Source organism: Castor canadensis, chromosome 17 (assembly GCF_047511655.1).
Source record: "Castor canadensis chromosome 17, mCasCan1.hap1v2, whole genome shotgun sequence".
Classification (NCBI taxonomy): Eukaryota; Metazoa; Chordata; class Mammalia; order Rodentia; family Castoridae; genus Castor; species Castor canadensis.
In genome coordinates, this window is record NC_133402.1 from 62,130,863 (window position 1) to 62,158,391 (window position 27,529).

General features: G+C 41.7%; 1 protein-coding gene across 23 annotated transcripts in view; it reads right to left on the reverse strand.

The window, feature by feature from the left end:
* The window catches only part of Tfdp2 (transcription factor Dp-2), a 152,821-nt gene that overhangs the window by 106,368 nt on the left and 18,924 nt on the right, over positions 1 to 27,529 (reverse strand). For 4 of the 23 annotated variants that reach the window (XM_074059097.1, XM_020184629.2, XM_074059094.1 and 1 more), the window contains exon 3: positions 2,950 to 2,979. The exons of 13 other annotated variants lie outside the window; for them this stretch is intronic. The gene's annotated coding sequence lies outside the window, so the exon portion shown is untranslated. Of the gene's footprint in view, positions 1 to 2,949; positions 2,980 to 13,608; positions 13,697 to 15,082; positions 15,165 to 27,529 lie in introns of all 23 variants that reach the window. 6 more of the 23 variants (XM_074059090.1, XM_074059088.1, XM_020184625.2 and 3 more) reach the window with 4 other exon arrangements.

Below are 27,529 nucleotides of genomic sequence, written 5' to 3' on the forward strand. Positions count from 1 at the left end.
ACTTTAGTGAAATGATCTAAGTTATCAACTTATCACCAATAGTGAGGCAAACCATCATATGTGCTTTAAGTGCACTGAGATGGATAGACTGTCATTGAGAGGCATTTCTGTTCAACATGCAGAATCTAATTAGGAGGAAATAGCAGAGCAATCCAAATAGGAGGGCATTTTATAAAATAGTGGCCTGAATTCTTCAAAAACATTAGTGTCAGAAAAAGCAATGGAAGGCTAAGCAACAGTTCAGACTTAGGGAGAGTAAAGCCAGGAAAACTTAAGTCAGTGTGTGACCCCAGGAAGCATCAGAAAAATGTGATGGCTGTGAAGACTGTAACTGGGGTGACTGGAGATAACGAGAGCCACAGACTGGGTAAAAGTAGGTTCCACTTATATTCCTGATTTAGTTGGGGAATTGTGAGGTTTTCTCTAAGTAAGGGTCCTTTTCTTTAAAAACAAAAGCACACTAAAATACTTAGGAAGGGAGGGATATGATTACCAGAGCTCTCTCAGTTGATGAAAAAACATACCTGAATACATGGAGGAAGTGAGGACAGTGAGGCACAATGGAAAGTCATTTACAATTGGTGACTCTGGAGCTAAAGGGTATTCAGGAGCTCTTTGCCCTGTTTTTTAACTTTAATTTTAAAATTATTTCAAAATTAAATCTTTAATAAGGTGGATATAGTAAATCTGAACTTTGAAAAGATAAATAATGGAAGCTAAATGAAATGGGGGCTCCAAATGTCTGCTTTATAGAAGCGAATCTGAATCTACAATTTAAATGGAAGTAAAAGAAAAAGGTGTTTTTAGTTTTCAATATAGCAGAATCTGTAATTTTTCAATGATAAATTAAAAATAAGCCAGGCACCAGTGGCTCATGCCTGTAATCCTATCTACTCAGGAGGCAGAGATCAGGAGGATTGAAGTTCGAGAGTTTGTGACCCCCATCTCGAAAAAATCCATTACAAAAAAAGGTCTGGTGGACTGGCTCAAGGTGAAGGCCCTGAGTTCAAGCCCCAGTACTGCAAAATAATAATAATAGTAGTAATAATAATAAAAAACTCCAAGTAAAATCTGAACTGCAACTACACTTCTGCTTTCCTACTGTATCTGCACAATGTCTCCTGAGACTTCATCTCAAAATCAGGCTCCTATAACAGATCTGTTTGACACTTATCAATTATTCAAATTAAATGAGGTAAACAACAGGCACAAGTTTGCCCCATTCGACAACCTACCTAACATACTCAAACTAGGAATTTGACGGATTATATTTTGAAGAGTAATTAATCAATTTTTTTTTGTGGTGCAAAGGCCTTGAGCATGCTAGGCAAACACTCTACCCCTGAGATCCATCCCAAGTAGCCATTCGACCTAATGGATCTATGTAGAAATGTGTACCTACTAGATGTGAAAATTTTCTTTAAGTACAAATTTATAAAATTTGTCCAAATATGTTATCACCAAGAAATTAGCAACAAATTTGGAAGAGATTACATACAGATGGTAGCATCTGCCACACTGCAAAGTGGTAATCAACATTTCCCCTTGTTTTTGTATTGTTGTGCTTGGTGGGGGTACACTGTGATATTTTACACAAGTTCTCACTATATATCATAGTTGAATTCACCCCGTCTATCATTCTCCTTTACCTCCCTCCCCCAACAATTTTTTTTAAAAAGTAAAAAATCATGTAAGTAAAAAATAAAATTATATTATTACTTAAAACATCTCACAAATGTAAAATATTTATAAGTGAGTGATAATGAACATAACAAAAAATATTTAGAACTAAAGTAATGATGAAAATAATAAGAATTGCAAAGTCTACCTGAACTAGTACTCAAAGGTATATTTACATTTCTTTTATTCATTAAGCCAGTAATTCAAAAGATTTAAAGGAAGAGTGGAAGCTCAACGAAGGAGGATGAAAAGAACAAGCAGAAACTAATGAAACAGAAAAAAATCAATATTCGAGCTGGTTTTCAGTGTCCTGCTCATGGAGGAATCGCACAGATAAAGCAGCGGTGCAGCAGACTGCAGAGAGCATGGACTCTGGCTCGAGCTCAGTTCCACCACAGAGCAGCTGTGTGATCCTGACCACATAAGTTAACCTCTTAGAGCGTCAGTGTCATCACTGAAAAACTGGAACGCTGAGTGTGCAGTAACTTTAGGAGTGAATTTGGTAAAGGTGAATTTCACCATCTCTGCCAAATCAGTGTGCCAAATGTCCTCCAGTTTATACATAACCACTCTGAATACTCCTAACCACAGAAGGTTCAATTCAAAAAATTTTAGGATTACTTTATAACCTTCTGAAATATAGGTGTGACAAAAAACCATTAATGAAGTCTTTTCCATCCAAAGTATGGTTTAAACATGTTAAGTTTAGAAACCTTCTATGAATCTTCCCAAGGCAGAAACTATTCTATACCCATTGAAGGTGCTGATGTGTCCAACTAAAACACTATACATCCCCCTAAATTCCTCCCAGAGGGCTGACCATAGGACATGACAGCATTCTGGCCAATGAAATACAAGCATTCATTGTTGGAGTGAACCGTGAGATGTCCCTTTTCCCCCTTCTCCCTACTTTTTGTGCCCAGAACATGGCTACAGCTGCTTATCTCTGTGGCCTGCTTCATTTCTGTGTTCAGCATTCAGCATCGGGCTGTTTCCTAAAGCCCGGGCTACTTAGTGGCACTGTGCTAGTCAAGCAAATAAAACCAAATGAATGTAACACGACCATTTCAGCACACAGTAGTTCAGAGTCTATACCAACAAAAATACTGCTTAGCTGCATTAGCGAGTTTACGCAAGGAAGTGCACCTTTGGGTGGTACTCCTTTGCATCCCCTCGCCAGAGCTCAGGACAAGTTGGAATCTCTAACTGTTGCCTAAATGGAAAATTCTGCAGAGAGACAAACTGCATGGATTTACTGAGTAAATTTACCTGAATGTCTCTGGGCCTCAATTTCTTTATCTGCAAAACAGTAATAGTATCTATTTAATTAAATGGGTCAATAGGTGTAAAATTACAAGACACTGACTAGCACAAGGTAAGCAAGCAATGTCAGGGAAAAAACAGTTCACTGATTTCTCAGGATAAATTAAAGCTTCTTCCAAAATAAACAACATATAATCTGCACACGGCAGAAATGAAAACTATTACAATATAAATCCATTTATACAACAGGAAAAAGGAAAAATGTTTAAATGTGGTTAAGAAAACCCATTGAAAATTACCAAGAGTAGGCAATACACTCTGCAATCATTGTCTCACTCAGCAAATACTGAGCACCCTCCCGACCCTGCCATCCCCTACCCTCTCTGTGCAAGGCACTAGCACATGTCCTGGAGCAGCACACAGATGACACAGGCCAAAACAAACTCAGACAGAGGTTTCTTCTTCCTTCCCTTGCTTCCTCCCTCCCAAAAGCTCAAATGTAATAAAATTAGATTTAGATGAACATTACAAGAAGAGATGTGACTGTGATACAGACCTCCTTCATTCAATTAAAAATTAAGAAATAACACTTGACTTTGAGCAATAATTTATAACCTACAAAACAGACTTCGAAGTATTTTTAAAGCTTCTTTCTTTAATATTGTCTTTAACCTAATAATTATTTACAATATATGACTTAAACTTTCCAAAGTGTCTAGAAAGTAAAAGTGGCACCAGCTATTTCAAGATGCTGCCATCTTTGGCAGTGCTGGTGGCTCTCAGAGACAGGCCAGTCGTGTGCACTGATGTGTGGTTCATCCATACTCCCTGCCGCCAGGTCTTCTGTTAGTTAGAAACATAGGTGGATTTCTTCCTCCAGCTTCATGAGCACATTCTGTCAAGCTCACAAATTCAATCTTTTGACCTCACCATCTGCCATGACCTCATCAAGCTCCACACAATGCCACTCCCACAGATGGTCTAAAACACAGGCCCATTTCTTTCCCAATCACAATTTAGTAGCTCTGGCCACAAAGCCTTTTAAATGGTACACTAATGAAAATACAAAGAAAGCAAAAATAATTCCAGAGAAACGTGTCAAATCAGCCAGTAGTATCACTTGAATCAGGGTTTGTAGACTTTCTAATACTAAAATAAAAGATGCTACTAGAATTGAATTTCAGCACAGACAGTGTATTTAAATGGCAGACATTACTTTTTTTTTTTTTTTTTGGTGCTACTGGAGTTTGAACATAGGGCCTTGAGCGTGTGAGGCAAGCATTTGCCACTTGAGCCACCCTCTGGCCCGTTCTGCTTTGGGTTATTTTTTAGATAGGTTCTCACAGTTTTTTTTCTGGGCTGTCCCCAGACCATGACCCTCCTACCTACACCTCCCTCTGAGATGGAACCACAGATACATGCCACCACACCTGACTTCTTTGTTGAGATGGGATCTTGCTAACTTTTTGCCCAGGGCTGGCAATGAACCACAATCCTTCCAATCCCTGCCTCCCTTATAGCCGGGATTACAGTTGTGAGCCACCACACCCAGCATAGACATTACTAATTTTAAACACACACTCATGATTCAAATTTTATAAAAAATGTAAAACAAGGGCTATGCATGTAGCTTAGTGATGGAGCACTTGCCTAGCATGTCGGAGGCCTGAATTCAATTCCTAGCACCACAAAATAAATAAATAAACAAATAAATAAAGCAAGAAACAAATACCAGCCATGCTGGGAGTGTAGCCCAGTGGCAGAGCACATGCAGGCCGTGGGTTGGATCCCAGTACCAACCCACCCCCAAAGTAAAACCAAACAAAAAATATCAGGCAAAACTCCACCTGTCAGAGGCAACTACAGTAACATTTAGGCATCCCTTCCTTCAGTACTCTCTCTGTGGAATTTGAACTCAAGGCTTCACGCTTGCTCAGCAGGCACCTGAGCTGAGCCCCAGCTCCCTCTCTGTGAACTTCTGCTTTGAAACATGGCCTTAATTAGAAGATCCGTTCATAAAAAAAGTGATACTAAGCAGCTTTTTGGGGAATGCTCCTTTGGTGCCTCATATGTTTGACATCAAAGACACCACAACACTAGCAGTTAAACATTATTACTGTCTTACAGAATTGAGGTATTTTCTTAATTATTAAGTGGATAAATGGCAGTGCCAGAGTATGAACCCAGGCCCACGATGGGACAGCCAGCAGCCATGTTCATAACAATTGTGATACTTCACAAAATATGTGAGCAGAGATACAATAAAAATACCCTCAAACTATTAAAATGAGATATTACTGTTATAAGAAACTTACTATACCAAAGAATCCATTCAAATTCCATAAGAGACAAATCACTTATCCCTGGGTTAGGTTTTTTTCCCCTTTTTATTTTCAATATTAAAGTTTTCTTTAGTTTTTGAGTATTAAAATTTCTCCATTTTTTATAGCTGTATACTATTCCTTCACATCATTATACTGTAATTTATTGCAGTAGCCCCAGTGATGAACATTTAGATTTCCTAAGTTTTTAACCTGGTGAGAATCACATTTTAATGAGTGAGCTACTTGATGTGGTCTCATCTGATCCAGTCTCTGACAACCTCTGCTGTTCTGTACTGACCCTTTCCTGAACTCTTTGCTGATCCAGTTCCACTGGCTTTTTGTGAGTTCTTCCTGCCTCTGTACATGCTCTCTTCTCCCTGGAACTTTTACCTCACATTCCCTGACTTCAGATATCACTTCTGCAAGGAAAACCATTTCTTTTCCTCCCCCACCTTCACCTCCATTAGGCAGAGGTTTCTAATTACTGCTCTCCCACCTTCTCTTTCACAGAACACATTCAGCTGACATCACACTTTTATTGGTGAGGTATAGACTGTGGTCTGCCTCTGCCCTGAAGTGCAAGCTTCACGATGGCAGGACCCCATCCATCTAGCTCACTGCTACATGTCCAGTACCTGGTACGTAGCTGGAGTTCAAGAAACATTTGTCAAATGAACTATGTGCCATGTATGAAATCCTACTTAATATGACTTGGCCGCAGCAGACAAGAAGAAGGTGAACTTTAACATACTCGTGCAGCTGAAATGTCAGTTAGCTGCATAGCAGAACTCTGAGTGCCATTTTCCACCATGAACAAAAGCTCATGGAGCCAGCATTATATTGTGTTCATTTGTTTTTTATCATGGAAAAATATTTTACTAGAATACATATAGCTTCACTAATTTTCACGTGAAAGAAATGGTAGGGAAGATTTTCTTTTAAAGACAATGGCAGAGGCTGACTGGCTCTGAACTCTCAATTCTCTTGCCTCAGACCCCTCAAGTACTGGGATTATAGGCTGTCTGCCACCATGCCTTGTTTAAGATTAAATTTTTTTTTAAACTTTTTTTTTTTTTACTATAAACTACTCTCCTACAGAACCACTGGGTTTTTCTTTGTTTGTTTTTGTTTTTGTGTGGTGCTAGGGATTGAACTCAAGACCTCATGCATACTAGGTAAGAGTTCTACCACTGAGCTACATCCCCAGCCCTGCACTGTACACTAAAAAAGAACAACAACAAAAAGTCTGCTTCAGTAGCCCAAGCTATAATTCTAGCTACTCAGAAGATGGAAATGGGGATCACAGTTCAAGGTCAGCCTGGCCAAAAGTTCATGAGCCCCCACCTCAACCAATGGCTGAGTGTGGTGCCATGCACGAACTGAGACCCTTTCTCAACATAATCAATGTGAAAAGGGGCAGGGAGATGTAGCTCAAGTGGTAGAGCACCTGCCCAGCAAGCACAAGGTACAGCAAAAAAAAAAAAAAAAGCTAAATAATTTGTATGGTCATTGTTCACTTTTTAAAACTGAAAAAAAATTTCCAAATTTAATAAGCAATATGATTTTCTTTTTTGGTGGCAATGGGGTTTGAACTCAGGGCATCAAGCTTCCTAGGCAGGCGGTCGGTCATACAGCTGGAGACACTCTGCCAGCAGCGATGTGATTTTTTAAACATAACGTTCTCAGTAAATCTGCTTATCTTCATTTTTCATTCTAAAAGACAATTATTCTTAGCAAAGGGATATGGTGATGGGAAGCTGACAGGCTAGGCACTGGTGTGGACGAGTGCATTGCCAAGAAATTGTCAACCCACTTCACCAAGCAAATCCCCCAAGGTGGGATTCCTCCCTCCTACCCTAGGGCAAAACTTCATTGTTCATGTGGTTATGTATGGTTCTACAATAAAACCTAGAGCATACTTTCATTTCAAATACATGGAACATTTAACAGATTACCAATATTTATTTGTTCTTAATTACTGAAAACAGAAGTCTCAGAGAAAATACTCATTTCTGCCTCTACCTGAAGAAGTAATATTAAATGAGAGTGCCCAAATTTAGAACAAAATCACATTGTAAGATCCTGCCCAAGCCATAGTTGAAATGGAACTCTCTGACTGATGCACAGTAACACACAGATCAGATCATCAGTCACACATAGTCGCATTGCCACTTCAGCATAGCTGTCCTAACGCAAATGTTAGGATTTACCCTTACTTGATCCATCACAACAAGCTAGCTAAGTTTTTAAAACAGTATTGATGTGTTGATATAAACTTACACTGAAAAAAGGCACACAAGCATGAAATGTTCAACTTGCCCAAGAGTCCAAGAAGACAAAATGCAGCAATCAAAAGGAAGCAATCAGACACTTGGAGTAGGATTCCAGCAGCTCAAAGGAAAAGAGCAAGAACTGACAAATGGGACTGCACCCGATTAAGTAGTTTTTACACAGCAAAGGATCAAGGTAAAGAGGCAGCCTACACAGTGGGAGAAAATCTTTGCCAAGTGTTCATCTGAAAAAGAATTGATATCCAGAATATATAAAAAACATGAAAAATTAAAGCAAAAGCAGAAATAATCCAATAATAAGTAGACGAATAGAACAGGCAAGTTTTCAGAAGAAGAAATACATATGGCCAAAAGACAAATGGAAGAAGTGCTCAGTATCTTTAGTCATAAAGGAAATACAGATCAAAATGACACTGAGATTCCATCTCACCTCAATCAGAATGACTGCCATCAATAAAACAAGCAACAAATGCAAGGGAGGATGAAGACGGTGGTGAGGAAGGAACTCTCAACCACTAAAGTAGTATGGAGGCTCCTCAAAAAATTGAAAACTAGCGCTGGCACATGACCCTGCTATACTGTTCTTGGGCATATACCCAAAGAAAGCGTACAGTAGAGACACATGGACACCCAGGTTCATTGAAGCAGTATTCACAATAACCAAGCTAAGGATTCAGCCAGGTTCCCACCAGCAGACAAATGAATAAAGAAAATATGGTACATACATAGTGGAACATTAGTCTTGCATAAAAAAGAATGAACTTATGTCATTTGCAGGAAAATGGATGCAACTGGAGATGACTCAAGTGAAATAAACCAGAATGAGGAATTCCTAGCCAGAGCAATTAGGCAAGAAGAAGGAATAAAAGGAATACAAATAGGTAAAGAAACTGTCAAAATATCCCTATTTGCAGATGACATGATCCTATACGTTAAAGACCCAAAAAACTCTACTCAGAAGCTTCTAGACATCATCAATAGCTATAGCAAGGTAGCAGGATATAAAATGAACATAGAAAAATCATTAGCATTTCTATACACTAACAATGAGCAAACTGAAAAAGAATGTATGAAAACAATTCCATTTACAATAGCCTCAAAAAAAAATCAAATACCTAGGTGTAAACCTAATAAAAGATGTGAAAGAACTCTACAAGGAAAACTATACACTTCTGAAGAAAGAGATTGAGGAAGACTATAGAAAGTGGAGAGATCTCCCATGCTCATGGATTGGTAGAATCAACATAGTAAAAATGTCAATACTCCCAAAAGTAATTTACATGTTTAATGCAATTCCCATCAAAATCCCAATGACATTCATTAAAGAGATTGAAAAATCTGTTAAATTTATATGGAAACACAAGAGGCCACGAATAGCCAAGGCAATACTCAGTCAAAAGAACAATGCAGGAGGTATCACAATACCTGACTTCAAACTATATTACAAAGTAATAACAATAAAAACAGCATGGTACTGGCACAAAAACAGACATGAAGACCAGTGGAACAGAATAGAGGACCCAGATATGAAGCCACACAACTATAACCAACTTGTCTTTGACAAAGGAGCTAAAAATATACGATGGAGAAATAGCAGCCTCTTCAACAAAAACTGCTGGGAAAACTGGTTAGCAGTCTGCAAAAAACTGAAACTAGATCCATGTATATCACCCTACACCAAGATTAACTCAAAATGGATCAAGGATCTTAATATCAGACCCCAAACTCTTAAGTTGATACAAGAAAGAGTAGGAAATACTCTGGAGTTAGTAGGTATAGGTAAGAACTTTCTCAATGAAACCCCAGCAGCACAGCAACTAAGAGATAGCATAGATAAATGGGACCTCATAAAGCTAAAAAGCTTCTGTTCATCAAAAGAAATGGTCTCTAAACTGAAGAGAACACCTACAGAGTGGGAGAAAATATTTGCCAACTATACATCAGACAAAGGACTGATAACCAGAATATAGAGGGAACTTAAAAAACTAAATTCTCCCAAAACTAATGAACCAATAAAGAAATGGGCAAGTGAACTAAACAGAACTTTCTCAAAAGAAGAAATTCAAATGGCCAGAAAACACATGAAAAAATGCTCACCATCTCTAGCAATAAAGGAAATGCAAATTAAAACCACGCTAAGATTCCACCTCACCCCTGTTAGAATAGCCATCATCAGCAACACCACCAACAACAGGTGTTGGCGAGGATGTGGGGGAAAAAGGAACCCTCTTACACTGCTGGTGGGAATGTAGACTAGTACAACCACTCTGGAAAAAAATTTGGAGGCTACTTAAAAAGCTGGACATCGATCTACCATTTGATCCAGCAATACCACTCTTGGGGATATACCCAAAAGACTGTTACTCCAGAGGCACCTGCACATCCATGTTTATTGCGGCACTATTCACAATAGCCAAGTTATGGAAACAGCCAAGATGTCTCACCACTGACGAATGGATTAAGAAAATGTGGTATAAAGAAATGGGCAGGTGAACTAAACAGAACTTTCTCAAAAGAAGAAATTCAAATGGCCAGAAAACACATGAAAAAATGCTCACCATCTCTAGCAATAAAGGAAATGCAAATTAAAACCACACTAAGATTCCACCTCACCCCTGTTAGAATAGCCATCATCAGCAACACCACCAACAACAGGTGTTGGCGAGGATGCGGGGAAAAAGGAACCCTCTTACACTGTTGGTGGGAATGTAGACTAGTACAACCACTCTGGAAAAAAATTTGGAGGCTACTTAAAAAGCTGGACATCGATCTACCATTTGATCCAGCAATACCACTCTTGGGGATATACCCAAAAGACTGTTACTCCAGAGGCACCTGCACATCCATGTTTATTGCGGCACTATTCACAATAGCCAAGTTATGGAAACAGCCAAGATGCCCCAGCACTGATGAATGGATTAAGAAAATGTGGTATCTATACACAATGGAATTTTATGCAGCCATGAAGAAGAACGAAATGTTATCATTCGCTGGTAAATGGATGGAATTGGAGAACATCATTCTGAGTGAGGTTAGCCTGGCTCAAAAGACCAAAAATCGTATGTTCTCCCTCATATGTGGACATTAGATCAAGGGCAAACACAACAAGGGGATTGGACTATGAGCACATGATAAAAGCGAGAGCACACAAGGGAGGGGTGAGGATAGGTAAGACACCTAAAAAATTAGCTAGCATTTGTTGCCCTTAATGCAGAGAAACTAAAGCAGATACCTTAAAGCAACTGAGGCCAATAGGAAAAGGGGACCAGGAACTAGAGAAAAGGTTAGATTAAAAAGAATTAACCTAGAAGGTAACACCCACGCACAGGAAATCAATGTGAGTCAATGCCCTGTATAGCTATCCTTATCTCAACCAGCAAAAACCCTTGTTCCTTCCTATTATTGCTTATACTCTCTACAACAAAATTAGAAATAAGGGCAAAATAGTTTCTGCTGGGTATTGGGGGGGGGAGAGGAAGGGGGCAGAGTGGGTGGTAAGGGAGGGGGTGGGGGCAGGGGGGAGAAATGAACCAAGCCTTGTATGCACATATGAATAATAAAAGAAAAATGAAAAAAAAAAAAAAAAAAGAAAATGTGGTATCTATACACATGGAATTTTATGCAGCCATGAAGAAGAACAAAATGTTATCATTCGCTGGTAAATGGATGGAATTGGAGAACATCATTCTGAGTGAGGTTAGCCTGGCCCAAAAGACCAAAAATCGTATGTTCTCCCTCATGTGTGGACATTAGATCAAGGGCAAACACAACAAGGGGATTGGAGTATGAGCACATGATAAAAGCGAGAGCACACAAGGGAGGGGTGAGGATAGGTAAGACACCTAAAAAACTAGCTAGCATTTGTTGCCCTTAATGCACAGAAAGTAAAGCAGATACCTTAAAGCATCTGAGGCCAATAGGAAAAGGGGAACAGGTACTAGAGAAAAGGTTACATCAAAAAGAATTAACCTAGAAGGTAACACCCACGCACAGGAAATCAATGTGAGTCAATGCCCTGTATAGCTATCCTTATCTCAACCAGCAGAAACCCTTGTTCCTTCCTATTATTGCTTATACTCTCTCTACAACAAAATTAGAAATAAGGGCAAGATAGTTTCTGCTGGGTATTGGGGGGGGAGGGGGTGGAGTGGGTGGTAAGGGAGGGGGTGGGGGCAGGGGGGAGAAATGAACCAAGCCTTGTATGCACATATGAATAATAAAAGAAAAATGAAAAAAAAAAAAAGAAAAAAGAAACCAGAATGAGAAAGACAAACATCACATTTTCTCTCATATGCAGAATCTAGATCTTTAAAAAAGACCATCAACATAAATGGTGGAGTATTTGGGGACAACCAGCAGGAGGTGGGAGGGAGAATATATGGTTGAAGTACATTGTATGTACATATGAAAAAGTCATAATGAAACCCACATGAAATTCTGTAAGAGTGCTGGAGGCATCACTTCAGCAGTAGTGCACCTGCCTGGCAAGTGCGAAGCCCTGGGTTCAAACCCCAGTACCACCAAAAAAAAAAAAAAAAAAAAAGTAAGTAAGTTTAAAATTGGGGGGGAAGGAGGAGGATTGAGGGAAGGAGGGTAAGAAAAAGTATAGAGAAGGAAAATATGAACAATGGCCATTATCTGCATGCATGTAACTATCACAAGGAAATCCCTCACCCTGTACAATTAATATGAATGAGTAAAAAATGAAAACAAAACAAAACAAAAGGAAGCAATCTGGGGCTGGGGATATAGCTCAGGGTAGAGGGCTTGCCCTGCAAGCAGGAGGCCCTGGGTTTGAATTCCAATGCTACAAAAAAGAAAAAAAGAAAAAAGAAAAAGCACCTGTGAATACAATAGCACCATTAGAACATCACTATACTTACATAAATAGCTGATCACATTCTAATGAAAATGGAACAGCTGTATGATTGGCACCATCCTAACAGTCATTTAGTAAGTAATTCTCCACCAGAAAACAAAGACATGAAAGTAGAAGGGAGAAAGTAGGGAAGGGAAGGGATGGAGTGACAGGAAGGGTGAGGGGAGGGCAACAAGTACATTGTATGCATGCATGGGAATGTCACAGTGAGGCCCACTATTTTGTACAATTAATAAACACTAGTACAAGATGTAGAAAAATAAATTTTAGAAAATAATTCCCCAAAGTAATTCTACAGAACAGTTATCTTCAATGCACAGGAGGGAAAACTGAGTCAGTGAGCTTAAGTAAGTGGCCCGTGGTCATACAGAATCAAAACTTTTATAATAAAGTTTGTACAAATGAGTTGTTACACATATATATTCATAATGTCATTAAAAGACAAGTTCCATGCAGTTTTAATTAAAGGTAATTTAAGATTTTAAAAACATATTAAAGGATGTGTTGTTTGTACATGTTTGAAAATATAAATTAAGTATTAAATAGTTTAAACTGATCTAAAAGAAACTGTTGGGAAAACGGCATAGTATAAGAATGCTTGTCTCACTTGAAAAAAACCAAGTGGACAAAGAGCTGATACGTTTCCTATACACTGAAAATTCCCAACAGTCTCCTATCACACTTTACAGAATGTGATGGCAGTATGAAATTTGGAGTAATAAAAGGTTAACAGCAAAAGCTGTCATCAACTTTGCCAAATTTCAAGAAGGATACAGATTTTTTTTCATTCCTAAAAACAATGGTTGAAAGAGAAGGGAAAATGATATCCGTGTTCAGTGTAAAATCATCAGAACATGCAGAAACACAAAAGAAGAAGATAAAGGAACATAAGCAAGTCACACATTATTACTGCCAATTTGACTCAAGACCTCCTACAGAAGAGACCCCCAGCTGGGTGTGGTGGCACATTCCTGTAATCCTAGAACTCCAGAGGCTGAGGCAAGAGGATCTGGTGAGTTCTAGCCCAGCCTGGATGACATACCCTGTCTCAAAAAACTGAAAAAGAAAAAAGGCTGAGATGTGGCTCAGGGGCAGAACACTTGCCTAGCTTGTGTGAGGACCTGGGTCTAACCTGGACAGCACACACAAAAAAGAAAAAGTAGAAACATACCTTTGTGGGGAGTGGAGTAGGAGAAGCCTAGGAGGACTAAGCACAGCTGTACTCAGTGTACTGCAGGATGAGTTCAGCACAGCCCCAGCTGCAGAATAGAGCAAAAATAAGATGCAGAATAACTGCTTTTCCTAAGATGTTTATGTCAAATAATCTGTAGGCTGAGATATGACACAGCCCCAGCTGCAGAAGAGAGAAGGAGAGATGAAGCTCAGCTGCTTTTCCTAAGTTGTTTACATTCAGAGAAAGCAGGATGCAGGTTTCTCCTGTTACAATGTCATGCCACTCTGGGAGAACCGTTGCTCCACCTCCTTGTTTACCACTGTATATAAAAGACTCGCTGAAGGAGGCTTTTGGATGAAGAGAGGCTTTTGGATGGGGGAGGCTTTTTGATTGGGGGTATTTTGGCTGAAGGGAAATTGCTGGAGGGGGATTGCTGGAGGGAAAAGAACTGCTGAAGGAGAACTGCTAAAGGGGAATTGTTAACGAGGGGTTAATAGAATTGGTTGGCAGCTTGCAAGGGGACTGCCGCTGTTGTTTCTCTGCAAGTCTAAGGGCCAAGACTTTAAGAAAGCTAAAGAGAGAACATGGGATAGTGCAAGTCTGCACCAAGAACTTTATACAAAGGGTTTAGAAAAGCTAAGCTAAAGAAATGCTAAGAGAAAACATGGGACAGAGTGAGTCTAAGGAAAGAGACTTCAAAGAACAGAAAAGAAGAATTTTAGAAGCAAGGTTTTAAAGAATTGTAAAGGAGTAAGGCCTTAAAGAAAGACAGAGAAAAGAAGCAGATTAAAGAGAAGAGATTAATAGAGATAAGAAGCAATGAGGCTGTTGTGCATCTCCACTCGAGCACCCAACACACCTGGCCCCAACTTTCTGTCTGTCCGTCTGTCCTGTGTCCTTTCTACATTTATCATCGCCCCCATTAGGCCCAGTTAGGTTCACTAGTAACAGGAGTGAAAGAAAGCTTGCTCCATACCTTATTGTTTTTAGCATTTTTAATTAGTCTTGTTAAGTGGTTATCATGGTATTATGTTGATTTTTCATTTATCAGTGACAGAGTTACTATGTGTCAATGGCAGCTCCCTCTTTCTGCTTTTTTTTTTTTTTCTTAACAGAGCTGGGGAATTGAACCCAGGGCCTTGTACATGCTAGGAAACATTTAACCACTGAACTACATGCCCAGCCCTCTCTCTGTATCTTGATTGTGCTGATAGTCATACAAATCTACACATGTGATGACATGTCACAGAACTATAAAGATGTAAAAAGGAATGCATACAAAAAGATTTTACTTGAAATCCAAGTAAAATCTGCAGTTTAGCTAACTGTATTATGCCAGTTGATAATGTAGTACAGTAATTAATAAGATAATATGATATGGGGAAAGCTGAGTGATGGGTATATGGAACCTCTCTGCATTAGCTTGTAACTTCTTGTGAAGTCTAAGAGAATGAAGCATGGTGGTGCACACCTGTAATCCCAGCACTTGGGCAGTTGAATCAGGAGGATCCTGAGTTTGACGCCAACCTGGGCCATATAGCGAGACCCTATTTCTTAAAAAAAAGTACAACAGAGTGAATGACCATGTAACTTTTAAATTTTAAAATTTGGTTTAATAGTTAACACGTTAACATGGTAAACAGGAAAAGCCAGATAATATAAAAAGGTCCACAGTGAAAAACATTCTCAAAAGTTGTCCCTTCCCATCCAGGTGTCCCCTGCCACCTCCATCTCCCTACTTCCCACCTAGCCCTTCTACACCTCTGCAAGTATAGTCAGTCACTGCCCCAGTCCTTACGTTTCTTATGTACACGCCTCAAGTTTCTTTAAGCATGTACAAACAGAATGAAAATATTCTATTTTTCTTTTTGTGTCTACGTGGTGTTAGGGTTCAACCAGGGGCCTTTGTCACACTAGGCAAGTGCTCTACCACAGAGCTACAGCCCAGCGCCTCCTTCCTTCTTTTCCCAGGAAGCTGAGCACACTGTGCCTTGCTATTTACACTTACCAATCTGACTCTGAGACTGCAGGAGCAGGACATCACCACTCCTTTGCTACTGCCTACTGTGCTACCACATTACACGACTCACCCAGCTCCTTCCTGTTCAGATGTGGGCTCTCACAGTTTGCTACCATAAACAAGTCAATGAACAGCCTTGTAGAGAACTTACTTTACACAGGGAATTGAGAGGTATTATTTAAATGCCCTACACTGGTATAGATATACATGCACTCCAAACAGTGGTGTATAAAAGTACATTTTCTTCATATTCTCTCTAACACAGGGTATTTGATTTTTTTCTTTGGTGGCACTGGGATTTGAACTCAGGGCTTCATGCTTACAAAACTGGTACTCTGCTACTTAAGCCACACCTCCAGTCCATTTTGCTTTGGTTATTTTGGAGGTAGGGGTCTCATGAACTATTTAGTTGCCCAGGCTGGCTTCAAACTATTTTCCCAGGGAAGCCTCCCAAGGAGCTAGAATTACAGACATGAGCCACTGGCATCACTCACAACACACTAATTATAGATGTTATTCAATTTTTAACTGGCATATATTAATTGTACAGCAGGAAATCCTTGTGTTATTTTCATACATATACAAATGTACTTTGAACTCACCCCCGTCTATTACTTACCTATGCTCCCCTTTTTAAATAACTTAAGAGCTTCACTCTTATTTTCATACATGCATATTTCAATCATATTTACCCCATTACCCTCTCCTTCTGCCCTAACTCCCACTGGTTTCCCCTAAACCAACAGTCTCTGTTTTAGAAGATTTTTTTATTTTTTTGGTACTGGGGTTTGAACTCAGGGTCTACACCTTTAGCCACTCCACCAGCCCTTTTCTATGAAGGGTTGTTTTTTGAGATAAGGTCTCATAAACTATGTGCCCAGACTAACTTCAAACCATGATCCTCCCAATCTCTGCCTCCTCAGTAGATAGAATTACAGGCGTGAGCCTCCAGTGCCCAGCTAATCGTCTCCATTTTACACATGCCCTTCATTTTTTTTTTTAAGTCTAAAGTCCACACGAGGATGACATGTGATGTTTGTCTTTCTCAGTCTGGCTTATATTGCTTAACATAATGATCTCTAGTTCCACCCATTTTCTGACAACGGTGGAATTTCATTCTTCTTTTTTTTTTTTTTTTTTTGAGATACCAGCCTATTTTTGTGAAGGGTTTTTTGAGATAAAGTCTCATAGAATAAGGTCTCTTTCCCAAGCTGGCTTCGAACCACAATCCTTCTAATCTCTGCCTCCTGAGTAGCTAGGATGGCGTGAGCCACTGGCGCCTAGCTTCATTCTTCTTTATGGCTCAATACTACTCCATCGTGTAGATGTACCACACCCTCTTTATCCACGTATTTCTGGGCACTTGCACTTCCATGCTTTGGCTACTGTGAACGGTGCTGCAATAAACATGGGTGTGCGGGTGCCTCCATCAAGTGCTGACTGACATTCCTTTGGATGCGTGCCCAGGAGTGGTATAGCAGAACCATATGGTACTTCTATTTTCAGTTTCCTGATGGAACTTCCAAACTGATTTTCATAGTAGCTGCAGTAATTTACAAGTGGGTAAAGAGGTTCCTTCTTCTCCTCAATCCTCACCAGGATTTGTTAGTTTTCTTTTAAAATGTTTTTCCTGTCTTCAATTTTTTTTTTCAAAAATAACATGAACATAGTTCAGTAATTCAAAGAGCACAATTTGTCTTTAGCTTCCAATGAACAATAGTCACCCTTGCCATCCTTCCTCCCCACTCCCTCTCTCGCTCCCTCCCACTCCAGGCACCACGCCTCAGAGCATGGTCTTCCGCTCTCCTGACCACTGTGTTTCTCAGTTATACAACTGTGCTTTAGCTTCTTAATTTTCCAGTTTTACATATTATCTACTGACTTTTTATTTCAAGATTAAGCTATAGCCCTTTTACTCTCTCTCTCTCTCTCTCTCCCTCTCTCTCCTACTCCTTCGCTCAGTGTTTATCTCACAAGATTTGATTAAGTAGATATTCAGTGTTTACACTGGTATGACTATAAATGTAATTGACAACTAAGCAATTTATCATTCTCTGATTATATTTCCTTTAACAACTTCCTGCTATTGTTTTTGTTTTCACGGAAGGTTCGGCAGGGGAGACTACTGCCTCGTTTTTCATTTGCATGTACTGCTTGTCTCTATCTCTGAACTGCCAACTCTCCACAGAGCAGGCAATCTATTCAACTCATATTTTCCCGGGGACATCACTCTGGACTTCTCCATCTCTCCTGGTTTCTCTCAGACCTCCTGCACACCTGTGAGTGTCATCCTATGACCTTCCTTCCCCATCCAATGTAGTCCTGGGTGCTCTTTATTTTCTTAACAGTTACCATTCTGACTGGGGTGAGGTAAAAATCAGTGTTCTGTGGACTTGCATTTCTTCATGTATTTACGGACACTGTCCTTTTTGTTTGTTTGGAGAACTGTCTATTGCCCTTATATTCTGATATTAATCCTTTATCTGATGAACAGCTGGCAAAGATCTCCCATTTTTTAGGTTGTCTCTTCATTCTGGTCATTGTCTCCTTTGCTGTGCAGAAGTGTTTTAGTTTGATACAAACCCATTGTCAATTCTTGCTCTTACTTCCTGAGCACTGGAATCTTATTCAGAAAGTCCTTAACTATTCCTCTATCTTCAAGAACTTTGATCTGCTTTGAATTCAGTTTTGTCCAAGATGAGAGACAGGGCCCTAGTTTCAGTGTTCTACATATGCATATCCAGTTTTCCCAGCACCATTTGCTGAAGAGGCTGTCTTTCAACACAACGTAAGTTTTTGGTACCTTTGTTGAAAACTGAATGGCTGTAGCTGTAGGGGTTTATTTCTGATTTTCTATTCTAATATGCTGATCTAAGTGTCTGTTTTTATGCCAGTGCCATGCTGCTTTTGTCACCATGGCTCTGTAGTATAGTTGAGGGCTGGTATTATACCTCCAGCATAGCATAGCTCTTTTGGCTCAGAATTGCTGTGGCTATTTGGAGACTTTTGCACTTATGAATTTTAAGATTGATTTTTCTATTTCTGTGAAAAATGACATTGGAATTTCTATGGGGACTGCACTGAATCTGTAGATTCCTTTCACTAGTACAGCCATTTTTGAAATGTTAATTCTCCCAATCCACGAACATTGGGAGGTCTTTCCATCTTGTAGTGTCTTTTTCACTTGTTTCTTCAAAGTTTCATAATTCTCATTGTAGAGATTTTTCACCTCCTTTGTTAGGTTTATTCCTAGGATTTTAATATTTTTGGGGGCTACTGCTAAATGGGTTTTCCAGATTTATTTCTCAGTCTATTCATTGCAAATGTATAGAAAAGTTATGGATTTTTGCAGGTTGGTTTTGTATCGTGCTATTTTGTCAAAAGTGTTTATCAGTTCTAACAGTTTTTTAATGATGTCTTTAGGGACTTCTAAGTATAGAATCATACCATCTGGCAATAGGGATGATTTGACTTCTTGCTTCCCTGTCTGTATCCCCTTTATTTTTTTATCTTGCGTAACTGCTCCAGCACTGTATTGAATACGGTGGCTACAGTGGACACCACTGTCATGTACTTGAATTTAGAGGAAACAGTTTTAGTTTTTTTCCCCACTTAATATGATGTTGGCTATTTGTTTTTCTACAGATAGCCTGTATTATGTTGAGGTATGTCTCTTCCCTTCCTAGTTTCTTCAGAGCTTTTATCATGGAGGTATACTGAATTTTGTAAAAGATTTTTTCTGCATCTATTGGTATGATTCTGCTTATGAGTAACATTACATTTATTGATTTGCCTATGTTGATCATCCCCGAATCCTTGGAATGAAACCAACTTGATCATGGTGAATGTGCTTTTTAATGTGCTATTAAATTCACTTTTTTTTATTTGAGGTACTGGGGCTTGAACTCAGGGCCTTCATCTTGAGCCACTCCACCAGCCCCATTTTTGTGAAGGGTTTTTTGAGATAAGTTCTCATGGAACTATTTGCCCAGGCTGGCTTTGAACCACAATTCTCCTGATCTCTGCCTCCTGAGTAGCTAGGATTACAGGCATGAGCCTCCAGCACCTGGCCACATGCCTCTGGACTGTGGATCTCAGACCTTACTGCTTTGCTGGCTTTCCCATCCATCATTAGCCTTTCTCTTCCACTGCTCTCCACCTGACCTACTCCTCTGCTCAGACTCAGTAAGTGTCACCCTTCTTGGGGCTGCCTGTGCACTCTCACTCTCTCTCTCTCACTCAGTCTCGGAAGTCACAGCGCTGCACCAGGTACGCCTCCTACCCCCGCTGGGGTGCCCCTCCACTTAGCACAGGGATGCCTGGCTAACTGGTTGGGTATTCTCTTTGGACAGCAACCCAGGCCAGGAATGCCGACCCTTGGGAACCCGTTCGGGTGACATGTCCCCCTCCCTCTCCCTCTCTCACACTCTCTCTCTCTTGCTCTCCCTCTGTTTTCCTTTCCTCCACCTAGGGTGAGAGCTCAACAGCCCCTCCAGCCTACTTTGACCAAATGGCAACCGGACAATTCTGCTCTTCTTGCCTGAGTCACGTAAGGGAGGCTAAATCTTGACCTAGATCTATATTGGCACCTGTCTCTCTCTCTCTTTCTGTCTATCTCTTTCTCACTCATTCTCTTTCTCTCCTTTTCTTCTACATTATGGGGACCACACACTCTAAATTAGAGGCATCCACGCCCCTGGGATGCCTTCTCCACTCCCTCGAGAACACTGGTCTCCAAGATGATATAAAACCTAAGCGACTGATCTATTACTGCAACACCATTTGGCCTCAGTACAAGCTAGACAATCAATCACAATGGGCTGAAAATGGTACTTTTGATTTTCACACACTTCTAGATCTTGACAATTTCTGCCACCGCAATGGCAAGTGGTCCAAAATTCCATACATCCTAGCTTTTCTTTCTCTCTGCTCTCGACTCTCCCTGCTTCAATCCTGTAACGCTGTTCAAATCCTTTTTGACAGCAACAACCCCCCCACCCCTCAGAGTTCAAAACTCCTCCTGACCCCTCTCCTGAAGACTCTTCTCTTATTTGTGACCTCACAGGCTCCATCTGCCCACCTCCCAACTCCTCCCGCCAGTCCTCTACATCAATCTCTTCTCCCACCCCATCCTCCCATGACTCAGACCCCGCTTCTTCCACCCGATGGCTCTCCTAAACATCCGCCACCCTATTCCCCTTCTACAGTGGTCACAATTGACCCTGAGCCATCAGCTCCTCAGGAACCAACACCACCAGCCTTGCCCTCAGCCCCTGCTACACTCTCATCTTTTCCTCCCTACTCCCATACCTCCTCCCAAGCATGCCCAGCCCATCTCTACCCACTCTGGGAGGTGGCAGGAGCTGACGGCATTATCAGAATTCATGTGCCCTTTTCCATGACTGACCGCTTCCAAATTGAAAAGAGACTTGGTTCCTTCTCAAATGACTCAGCCTCCTATATTAAAGAATTTAAATACTTAACCAAAGCATATGATATGACTTGGCATGATATATATGCTATTCTTTCCTCCACTTTAACTCTAGTGAAAAGGAAAGAGTTTGGTTGGCAGCCCAGGCACATGCCAATGACGTCCACTGCACATATCTCCCTTTCCCGGTGGGATCTATGGCTGTGCCATGTAACAACCCACATTGGGTCTATCAGGACCCCACCATGCTGGCCATCCAAAATTATATGCTCACCTGTCTCCTTGCAGGGTTACAGACTGCTTCCTATAGGGCAGTCAATTTTGACAAACTTAGTTGAAATTATCCAATGCCCAACTGAAAACCCCGCTGACTTCTTAGGGTGCCTTACTGAAGCCTTAACCCACTATACTAAGCTAGACCCATCTTCCAAGGATAGAATAATTATTCTCAACTTTCATTTTATTTCCCAGTCCTTCCCTGATTATTTGAAGAAAACTTAAACAAGCAGAGGGTGGCCCTTAAAGCCCCCAAGGAGGTCTTGTGAAAATGGCATTTAAGGTACTTAATAACCAAGATGAGGCCTGATACCAATGAAAGGCCCAGCTCTTAGCAGCTGCCCTGAGGCCACCTCCACCATCTTCGAGACGGAGTGGACAACAATGTACACCTCCAGGGGCCTGCTTCAAGTGCAACCACATAGGACACTGGGCAAAACACTGCCCTTTACCTCGCCCGCTACCAGGTCACTGTCCACGGTGTGGCCAGAATGGACACTGGAAGGATGACTGCCCCTCTTTGTCTCTGCAAGGTAGGTCAGTCTCCCATTCCCACTCTCAACAGAGTGAAGGCCTCAGAACTCTTGGGCCTGGTGGCAGAAGACTGATGCGGCCCTGGGACCTCAGCCCCCTTCAAGATCACTTTGGAGGAGCCCAGGGTAGCCTTCAGAGTAGCAGGTAGGCCAATCTCATTCCTGCTGGACACAGGGGCCAGTTATTTGGTGCTACCTAACTTTCCGGGTAAGCTTTGTCCCTCACAGATCTCCGTGGTGGGAGTAGGCAGTGACCTCCACCGGCCAAAAGCTACTGGCCACTCTCTTGTTACTTATCAGGTGTCCCCACACACTCATTCCTTGTCCTGCCCCCGTGCCCCACGCTGTTGCTGGGAAGGGATCTCCTCTCCAAACTTCATTACCTTCTCCTTTACAACCCCACTCACTACTCAAGACCAGTCCCACGTCCTTTTCCTAATGGAACTTACTAATTGCCCTCCCTCGTCAGCTCCAAACTCTCTCCCTCTGCCTCCTGATATAGTAAATCCAGTCTGGGATATCTCCTCCCCTCTGTCACTTCCCACCACTCGCCAAAAAAATATATCTAAAAGACCCTAAATCTCACCCACAATATCCCATCTCCCTAAAACACAGGTGGGGACTAAAGTCCCTCATTGACAAACTCCTAGACAAGAAGATTCTTAAACCCACCAACTCCCCATGTAACACCCCCATTCTACCTGTCCTAAAACCTGATGATTCATACAGACTGGTCCAGGACCTGAGAGCTGTTAACTCAGCTGTGCTTCCCACCCATCCTGTGGTACCCAACCCCTATACACTATACACCCACCCCAAGAAAGCCAGGGACCTAACATAAAGAATGAATGAAGCAAAGAGTTGGTTCTTTGAAAAGATAAACAAGATTACCAAACCTTTTGCCAAACTAACCAGTTGAAAGAGGATGACCCAAATTAATGTAATGGGAGATGAGAAGGAGGATGTCATAATAAGTATCAATGAAATTCAGAGGACATTAAGGGATACTTCAAAAACTATGTTCTAATAAATTAGAAAGTCTAGAAAAAGTGGATGAATTTCTGGATGTATATGATATTAAAAAACTGAACCAAATGGATGTAAACCACTAAACAGAATTGTAACCAGCAATGAAATTGAAGAGTGATAAAAAGTCTCCTAGCAAAAAAATCCCAGAAGCAGACAAGTTCATTGCTGAATTTTACCAGACCTTTAGAAAAGACACCATGTTCCGCAAACTTTTTTTTTCTAATTTTACTTACATTTTTTTTTCTTTTATTATTCATATGTGCATACAAGGCTTGGTTCATTTCTCCCCCCTGCCCCCACCCCCTCCCTTACCACCCACTCCGCCCCCTCCCGCTCCCCTCCCTCAATACCCAGCAGAAACTATTTTGCCCTTATCTCTAATTTTGTTGTAGAGAGAGTATAAGCAATAATAGGAAGGAACAAGGGGTTTTGCTGGTTGAGATAAGGATAGCTATACAGGGCATTGACTCACATTGATTTCCTGTGCGTGGGTGTTACCTTCTAGGTTAATTCTTTTTGATCTCACCTTTTCTCTAGTTCCTGGTCCCCTTTTCCTATTGGCTTCAGTTGCTTTTAAGGTATCTGCTTTAGTTTCTCTGCATTGAGGGCAACAAATGCTAGCTAATTTTTTAGGTGTCTTACCTATCCTCACCCCTCCCTTGTGTGCTCTCGCTTTTATCATGTGCTCATAGTCCAATCCCCTTGTTGTGTTTGCCCTTGATCTAATGTCCGCACATGAGGGAGAACATACGATTTTTGGTCTTTTGGGCCAGGCTAACCTCACTCAGAATGATGTTCTCCAGTTCCATCCATTTACCAGTGAATGATAACATTTTGTTCTTCTTCATGGCTGCATAGAATTCCATTGTGTATAGATACCACATTTTCTTAATCCATTCGTCAGTGCTGGGGCATCTTGGCTGTTTCCATAACTTGGCTATTGTGAATAGTGCCACAATAAACATGGGTGTGCAGGTGCCTCTGGAGTAACAGTCTTTTGGGCATATCCCCAAGAGTGGTATTGCTGGATCAAATGGTAGATCGATGTCTAGCTTTTTAAGTAGCCTCCAAATTTTTTTCCAGAGTGGTTGTACTAGTCTACATTCCCACCAACAGTGTAAGAGGGTTCCTTCCCCCCCCCCCCATCCTCGCCAACACCTGTTGTTGGTGGTGTTGCTGATGATGGCTATTCTAACAGGGGTGAGGTGGAATCTTAGCGTGGTTTTAATTTGCATTTCCTTTATTGCTAGAGATGGTGAGCATTTTTTCATGTGTTTTCTGGCCATTTGAATTTCTTCTTTTGAGAAAGTTCTGTTTAGTTCACTTGCCCATTTCTTTATTGGTTCATTAGTTTTGGGAGAATTTAGTTTTTTAAGTTCCCTCTATATTCTGGTTATCAGTCCTTTGTCTGATGTATAGTTGGCAAATATTTTCTCCCACTCTGTGGGTGTTCTCTTCAGTTTAGAGACCATTTCTTTTGATGAACAGAAGCTTTTTAGCTTTATGAGGTCCCATTTATCTATGCTATCTCTTAGTTGCTGTGCTGCTGGGGTTTCATTGAGAAAGTTCTTACCTATATCTACTAACTCCAGAGTATTTCCTACTCTTTCCTGTATCAACTTAAGAGTTTGGGGTCTAATATTAAGATCCTTGATCCATTTTCCGCAAACTCTTTCATACAATAGAGAAGGAAAGAACACAACCAAACTCATTCTATGAAGTCAGTATTTTCCCTGACACCAAAATCTGATGAAGACACAACAAAATTATAGAACAATTTCCCTGATGAACACAGAGGCACAAATTTTCAATAAAATACTCACAAGTGGCCAGGTACCCAACCTCTATACACTATTATCTTGTATCCCTCCAGACACCTCCTGTTATTCTGTCCTCAATCTTAAGGATGCTTTCTTCACTATCCTCCTTTACCCTGACTATCACCATCTTTTTGCATTTACGTGGGAGGGCCCAGCCTCGGGGCTAGCACAACAGCTTACCTGGACAATCCTTCCACAGGGCTTCAGGGATAGCCCCCACTTCTTTGGCCAGGCTCTGGCATGGGACTTATCCTCACTTGACCTTCAACCCAGTACTCTGCTCCAATATGTTGATGATCTCCTCCTCTGTAGCCCCACCCTTACCCACTCTCAGGACCACACTGCCTTACTACTCAACTCTCTAGCACAGAAGGGCTATCGAGTTTCACATTCCAAGGCTCAGCTTTCCCTACCACAGGTTAAATACCTGGGGGTCCTTCTAACCCCGACCTCCAGACAGATTACAGTAGACCAGAAGGCCCACCTCAGGTCAGTGATGGTCCCCTCTACTGAAGGGGAAGGACTTTCCTTCCTGGGACTGGCTGGTGACCTGAGGACATGGATTCCCAACTTTGCCCTCTTGGCCCAGCCCCTCTATGAGGCTCCAAGAGGCCCCTCTAACTGAGCCTCTCGACCCCGACCAAACCTATCAAAACTCCCTTTCTCAAACTCCAACAAGCCCTCCTCCATGTCCCTGCTCTCTCTCTCCCAAACTTAGACGACCCTTTCAAGCTATGTATCACTGAGAGGGGAGGAATGGCACTGGGAGTGTTAGGACAGATGAAGGGTCCCACCTTCGCCGCTGTAGCCTACTTATCTAAATAGCTTGACCCTGTTGTCAAGGGCTGGCAGCCTTGCCTGTGTGCCTTGGCTGCAGCAGCCCTACTAACTCAGGAAGCCTCCAAACTCACTTTTGGGAAGCCCACCACTGTCCTGTTCCCCTCACCAGCTGACTGACCTCTTGTCTCACCGCTGCTTTTCCAATCTGTCTCCCTCAAGACTGCAACTTTTCCACCTCACTTTCCTAGAAAACCCCTTCATCCTGCCACCCTACTTCCTGACGTCACACCCCAGAACACTCTTGCCTGGAATCCTTAGAGACTCTAACTTACTGTCAACCCCACCTGTCAAGCTCACCTCTGTCCAACCCAGATATTTCTTGGTTTATAGATGGCAGTTCCTCACTAGATTCCACAGGCAGGAGGCGAGCAGGCTATGTTGCAGGGTCCCTCACACATGTCATTGAGTCCAGTCCTCTCCCATGGGGTACCACCTCTCAAAAGGCAGAACTGATCGCTCTAACCAGAGCCCTTGCCTTAGCTGAGGGAAAGACAGCCAACATCTTTACTGACTCTAAACATGCTTAACACATTATACACCATCATGCTGCTCTCTGGGAGGAAAGGGCCTTCGCACCACAAAGGGCACACCCATCACCAACGGGTCTCTAATTCTTAAACTGCTAAAGGCCTCGTACCTTCCCACAAAAGTAGCAGTAATCCATTGCACGGAACACCAACCAGAAACTACAGAGACTGCCCAGGGCAATGCCTTTGCTGACAGAGAGGCAAAAAGAGCTAGCGCTCAGACTCCCCCCACAGCACTTTTCATAACTACCTTATAAATCTAGGAGCCACATCAGGTTCACAAGGAAGGCTCCTTTTAAGTGGAAAACATGTTCTCCCCAACACACAAGCAGAGGGGTTCTAAGGGCCATTCACAAAACCCTTCATATTGGCGCTAAGCCCCTTCTCCACTTCCTTCAACCCTTATTCTTTCATCCTTCTCTCCCAACTCTCATAAAAAAGATTACCCAAGAGTGCCCCACCTGTGCCCAGATTCCTCCCCAGGGTGGCCTGAGACCACCCCCTTCCTTCTCTGCTCACCAGCTCTGGGGCTCCATACCAGGGGAAGACTGGCAGATCGATGTTACCCATATGCCAGCTCATAAAAAACTTTAATATTTATTAACCTTGGTTGACACCTTTTCTGGATGGGTTGAGGCTTTTCCTACTACAGGCGAGTCAGCAGACATAGTGTCTACCCACTTAATCAATGACATTATCCCCCACTTTGGATTTTCAAAGGTGACCCAAATTGTCTCCTCTACCCTGGGAGTGGCCTGGAACACATCCCTTATCACCCTCAATCATCAGGAAAAGTAGAGAGAACAAATGGAATAATAAAAAACCATCTAAAAAAGCTCTCCATTGAGCTCCACTTACCCTGGACTCAGCTCTTGCCTTTAGCTTTGGCCTGCATCAGGGCCACCCCCCCACCAAAGCCCTTCCTTCTTGAGCGCCTTTGAAATAATGTATGGCCGCCCATTTCTCTTAGGAAACTTGCCTCCAACAGACCCTGCTCCTTTGGCTGACTACCTGCCTTACTAAGCTTAATCTTCTCAGGGAACTTCTCAGAGAGCATGCGGACCAGGTCCTGGGCCCCACCCCTCACAGGGCCCCATAACATCTTCGGTTAAACCAGGGGATCTTATTCTCCTCAAGGATCTTCGACTCTCCCTGTTGAGACCTCGGTGGACCGGCCCTCATCTGGTCATCCTCACAATGCCCACCACTGTCAAGCTCAACGGAATCCCCCAGTGGCAGCATCTCTCAAGGATAAAACATTGTCCACCAACTTCAGACTCCCCCACTACAGCAAAGGATGAGTACTCTTGTGCACCGCTGCACCCCACGCGGCTACGCCTCTCCAGCAAACTCTCCCTCTTCCACCCCTACATAAGTTCTTAGCCCTCATCTGCTCTCAATTTTCTACCATAGGTGAATTAAAACACTGGTAGGGGCAGTGG